This window comes from Mus caroli, unplaced genomic scaffold, assembly GCF_978045245.1.
Source record: "Mus caroli unplaced genomic scaffold, Mus_caroli_1 scaffold_10, whole genome shotgun sequence".
Classification (NCBI taxonomy): Eukaryota; Metazoa; Chordata; class Mammalia; order Rodentia; family Muridae; genus Mus; species Mus caroli.
In genome coordinates, this window is record NW_028227265.1 from 28,846,534 (window position 1) to 28,852,702 (window position 6,169).

A 6,169-nucleotide genomic window follows, 5' to 3' on the forward strand; every position below is an offset into this window, starting at 1 on the left:
TGCAACATGAAATCTGGCCAAGTAAATTCCAGTCCTATATAGTGAACTAGACTGTCAATCAGAATATACTAACTTGGATATGCATATCACATTATCTACTTCATCCCCAGAGTTTATAAATCAGGTAAGGACAAAGCTGAAGGCATCTTTCTTCATCAAGATTCAGCTTCACCATTTTCAGAGAAATGGAATTTAAGGGAAAAAAATCAATAACTCAGTTCCTTCCTGAGGTCTCTGTTTTAGTCTTTTAGTTCTCTGCCTCCGTGGCAAGCTGTGATATTATCTGCTCTCTGCAAGACACCATATAAGAGAGCTGTCAGGATGGCATCCACTGAAAAAGACTACTTTATCCCTAGACCAGATCTCCTCCTTGGACTATTCAATAATGTTTTACTTTCCCCCAGGGACTTTCTGTTACTATTTTTTATTTGTTCAGATAAATAGGAGCAAGTTGGAAGAAAAGGGGACTGGTGACTAAGACAACAATAAAAATAGCAGTAGTGCAAAACCACCAGATAAATAAAAAGCTGATATTTTTACAATTGGAAAGTATTTTTGTTAGATTTCAGCACGTATAGTGGGACTTCACCTTTAGGATTCTTTAGCTGGCTTTAATTTCTTCCCTTTCTTATTTTATTGTGTTACATTCTTAATTAAACAAAAACTTGTAAATGTGGTTATAGAAAATTGCAAACTGGGTTATATAGTGTTGTTATAATTTAGAATGTGTTCTTCTATCGCTTCTCGGCCTTTTGGCTAAGATCAAGTGTAGAATGTGTTCTTCTGTTTAAAGGTGATACGTCCCCCCAAGTTTTATATATGTAGTATTTTTACTGTCTGTTTCTTGAAGCATGGAACAGAGCAAAACACTCAAGAGAAAAACATATGCAACTGATGTTCTAGGAAATGATGATTACTCTGCATACATTATAACCAAGCCTTCTCCCATCCCCAATTAACACAAGAAGATGGAGTTCAGAGCCTGTCTGATTTTCCATGATACTTCTCAATGAGAACATCTCATGGCACTCAGATACTAGTAAAATTCTGAGATGAACATAACTGTGGAAGAAGGAACAGGTAAGGTATTAAAGGATAGAACATTAAATTGGAAACATGTAAACTGTGTCTTCTTGACCCTGATATATTCTTGAAATAATAATAATTGGATACATATTTTTGTTGTTCTTTAGATAAAGAGATAAGACCTGATAGAGTGTTATATTTTTATTCTTTTCCTTGAGTATCCAAGAGACTCTGTTGCACAAGGACTGAAACTCTAACCTTAGAGAGATGCTTTTAGTTTGTAGATCAGCAATTACAAGAAGTATTTATATCCTTCACAGAGAAGTTATTAACTGTGGTATACAGGTGATTATTTGGGGAAAGTAAAGGTTTGAACTTATTTTTCTTCAAACATACAGATAGTAGTTATTACTTTGTATATATAACAAAAATTAAAGAAATAAAGACCATGAGTTAGAGAGAGAGAGAGAGAGAGAGAGAGAGAGAGCACAATGGAGTGTATATATAACAGGCTGGAGGGAGAAAGGTGAAGGGGAATTGATAATAATTTTACTTTAAATTCAAAACATAAGAATATTTAAAATTAACCCACACATTGTGGGAAATGCTTGGATTAGCATGATACCCTTATGCAGTTTTGACAGTGAACACCCTTCACCCATTAAGTGTTCAGCAAAAAGTCAAATTTAGGAACAATTACATTTTGAAGAATTGTCCAGTTATTTATTTTTCCTCTCATGAAAATCAATAACAAATTCTCTTTTAATACTATAAGAAATATAAAGCAGAATACGATTTTTTGTTTTGTTTTACTTAAACGTCCATTTTCCCAAACACAGCTAATCATTTTCTGTTTTCAATTTAGGAACATTTCAAGGACTTATTATTCTGCAGCATGCACTTTAGTCAATGGTGTTTTCTAAGTCCCTTGGGGAAAATCTGCCTCATCTACTTTTCCCCAGTTACTTTCAGTCCCTCCCTTAAATGCTCATTAAAACAGTCATTTGAGCCATTGCTGAAAGTCAAGTGGAAAAAAATCACTTCCTTTTTCCCCTCAGTGTCATGATCTTGGCTCAATTTTTAGTGATAAAACCTCAAGAGAAAAACATCAGCTTTCAAATTGGCTTGTAACAGGTGATGATACCTGGTTATTGCGGAAAATCTCTACATCAACATCTCATTTTGTTTTCTCTGAGCTCCTGCAAGAATGAGAAAGTCTCATATCCAATATATAACCTGCACTCTAAAATCTGTGTTAATTGTTCTTCTCATGACACAAAAGGTCTGAAGCAGAGGCACCCAGGGAAGAAAGCATTATGAGAACAGTCAGATTAGATTTGTGAAGATAATTAAGCTGAATTCTTTATGGCTCCTTCTTATTCTTAGCTTTGAAATATTTCTTGCTGTTGAGTCATTTGGGCTCCCTGTAGCATTGCTCTGGGGGAAAAAAAGAAAAAGATATCTATTAACCAAACAAACAAGAACAAAGCAATGGATCCAGTCCTAGTCTAACTATGTGAAAACCAATCGAGGTGCTTCAAAATTTAGTGTATTTGAGATGTGCTTTCTAAAGAAAGCATCCTGAGCATTTTCTTTTCTACAACCTTGTCTCCACAGGATGCTGTCAGGCTGTAATAGTCCCCACAGGACAGGTTACAGGTGGTTAAATTAGCTGTCTCCAGCATAGAATACTTAAAACACTTTTGGTGGCCCTCTAGTTATACCATGACCCCTGAGGAAAACATTTTGCCATTGACACAATTTGTTAGAGGTTTGTATTCTGCAGAGAGATGAGGTACCACGTTCCTCCTAAAAGTCTAGCTTCTGGTGAATGAAGAATACAGAGCCACAGGGTTTCTCTTCCTACTGTGACCTGCATGAAGTGGGCCTTTCACTTTATGGTGACTCAATTCTGCCAGTGGAGCTTTATGAGTGAACAGGCAAATTTTATTTCACAGCCTAGAGACTTTAGAAATTAGGCAGGACAAACTCTTCTCTCTGAATGCCATTTTTTTTTTTTACTTTTTTTTTTATTACGTATTTTCCTCAATTACATTTCCAATTTCTACCAGTAGGCTTTTAGAACATATGGGTATTAGAAAAATGCTGTCTTTTTAATCATAGCATGTTCCCAATCTAGAAGAGAATATTGGTATTAGCTTGGAAATTGTGCAAATTGTCTCTCTTGCTTCCCCATCACTTTCCTCACCCCTGTCAGTATTGTTCTTCAGTCAAGTTTAGTATGTGGAGTTCTGTAGAAAGGTCCAAATTTAGGATACACTTTGCTTGTCTCAAGTAGTGTTTTTTTGCCTCAAACAGTGTTCCCACTCAAGAAATTCTCAATAAATGCTCACTAATAAGAAAAATCATTTCAAATGCTATCCCCAGAGGAAGAAAATATCTAATAATAATAATATAAAAAGAAATGTAAAAAAAGAAGAAAAATCATATTAGAGAAACAAAGACATTCTTAGATTTGAAGTTGGAATAATACATGTCACATTTCCAACTTTATTTTGCAAATTAGAGAAGATTAATATGGGTACTTTAATGAAACATTTAATTTTAATTATATGTAGATGTGTGTCTGGGTGTAGGAATGATCTGGCATGCATTTAGTTCTGAATAAGTTATCAGATCCTATACAGTTGGAATCAAAGGAGGTTGTGAGCCACCAGACATAGGTGAGGTGCCAGGAACAAAACTCGGGTTCATTTCTGGAGTGGTATACACTATTAACGCACAAGCCGACTATTCAGTGACAGGGAGTACTTTTATATAATAGTAATGAAACTTATCATATGCTCTATTGTTTAGCTGAATTTGAAACTTTTCTAGAAAATTGATACATTCCCAATTATTTCTGAGATACATGATAAAATTTTGAAGGCCCAGAAGGAAAAATAAGACACACATCCTGTGGCATTGCGAACAGATATTGTTTGTTTCTGTTTCCCTCCCTAGAGATGAAAGAAGTGTGCTAGTTGAAAGAAATTAGGTATATGCAAAAACCTGAAACCAACCAACAACAACAAAAAAAAAAAGTGTGAGAAGGAAAGGAGAGCTATCTAGAATGTCCCCATTGAAGAGAAATGACTTACTACATATAAAAATTGTAAACAGGGATGTGTTGGCAGAAGGGAAAATGTAGTTAATATATACTCAATTAAAAATTTTTATTAAAATAAGCAATTATTAAGTGCTGCTTTCTGAGAATATAAATGGAGATATATGTTTGATTTCTCTGTTTGGTTATTGAGTACATGATCACACAAATGTACCATAATCTAAATTCTTTATATGTGTGGTTCTTTTCATTTTATTATGCTGTATTTTAACAGCTGTTTTTTAAGTATGTGAATATACCAAGCAAATTAGTATGTAGCGGTTTCATAGTCATTTACGAAGGAACATGCTCATTTGAATATATACAATTTCTTTTTTGTATTGAAATATTCTTGACAATGTTGGTTTTCCTTTTGTTTCAAAGTCATGCAGCTTAAATTTTTATTTGTATTTATTTATTTTTATTAGATACTTTCTTTATTTACATTTCAAATGTTATCCTCTTTCCTAGTTTCCCCTCTGAAAAACCCCTATCCCCTTCCCCTACCCCTGCTCACCAACCACCAACTCACAATTCCTGGCCCTGGAATTCCCCTACATTGGGGGATAGAACCTCCACAGGACCAAGGGTCTCTCCATCCACTGATGACCTACAAGGCCATCCTCTGCTATATGCAGCTGGAGCCATGAGTCACTCCATGTGTACTCTTTGGTTGGTGGTTTAGTCCCTGGGGCTCTAGTCCCAGGAAGCTCTGGGGGTATTGTTATGTTCATATTGTTGTTCTTTCTATGGGGCTGCTAACCCCTTCAGCTCTTGGGTCCTTTCTCTAGCTCCTCATTGTGCTCCCTGTGCTCAGTCCAATGGTTGGCTGAGGGCATCCACATCAGTATTTGTCAAGCACTGTAGAGATTCCCAGGAGACAGCTATATCTGGCTCCTGTCAGCAAGCACTTCTTAGCATCCACAGTAGTGTCTGGGTTTGGTGGTTGTATATGGGATGGATCCCCAGGTGGGGCAGTCTCTGAATGGTCATTCCTTCAGTCTCTGCTCCACAGTTTGTCTCTGTAACTCTTTCCATGGGTATTTTGATCCCCCTTCTAAGAAGGATCCAAGTATCCACAATTTGTTCTTCCTTCTTCAAGAGCTTCATGTGGTCTGTGAATTTTATCTTGGGTATTCTGAGATTCTGAGCTAATATCCACTTAACAGTGAGTGCATATACCATGTGTGTTCTTTTGTGATTGGGTTACCTCCCTCAGGATGATACTTTATACTTCCATCCATTTGTCAAAGAATTTCATGAAATGATTTTTTATAAATACCTGGGTAGTACTCCATTGTGTAAATGTACCACATTTTCTGTATCCATTCTTCTGTTGAGGGACATCTGGGTTCTTTCCAACTTCTGGCTATTATAAATAAGGCTGCTATGAACATAGTAGAGCATGTGTCCTTATTACATGTTGGAGCATCTTCTGGGTATATGCTCAGAAGTGTTATTTCTGGGTGCTCTGGTAGTACTATGTTCAATTTTTTGAGGAACTTCCAATCTGAATTCCAGAATAGTTGTACTAGCTTGCAATACCACCATTAATAGAGGAGTGTTCCTCTTTCTCTACATCCTCACAAGCATCTGCTATCACCTGAATATTTGATCTTAGACATTCTGACTGGTGTGAGGTAGAATCTCAGGGTTGTTTTGGTTTGCATTTCTCTGATGATTAAGGATGTTGAACATTTCTTTAGGTACTTCTCAGCCATTCGGTATTCCTCCGTTGAGAATTCTTTGGTTAGCTCTGTACCCCATTTTTAATAGGGTTACTTGGTTCTCCGGAGTCTAACTTCTTGAGTTCTTTTTATATATTGGATATTAGTCCTCTATTGGATTTAGGGTTGGTAAAGAGCTTTTCCCAATCTGTTAGTTGCCAGTTTTTCTTTTAATGTAAGATTTTCCATCTTTCATGTTACTTAAACTTATATCTTATGTCCCAATCTTTCTTGAAATATTTATGTAAAGAAACACAGGTTTCTAGATAGGTCTTGAAATTTCATTTTTGTTGTTGTTGTTGTTTACATT

General features: G+C 36.0%; 1 pseudogene; it reads left to right on the forward strand.

Moving 5' to 3' along the window:
• The first annotated feature begins 736 nt into the window (after positions 1-736).
• Positions 737-908, forward strand: LOC115031852 (U2 spliceosomal RNA; annotated as a pseudogene).
• The last annotated feature ends 5,261 nt before the right edge of the window (positions 909-6,169 follow it).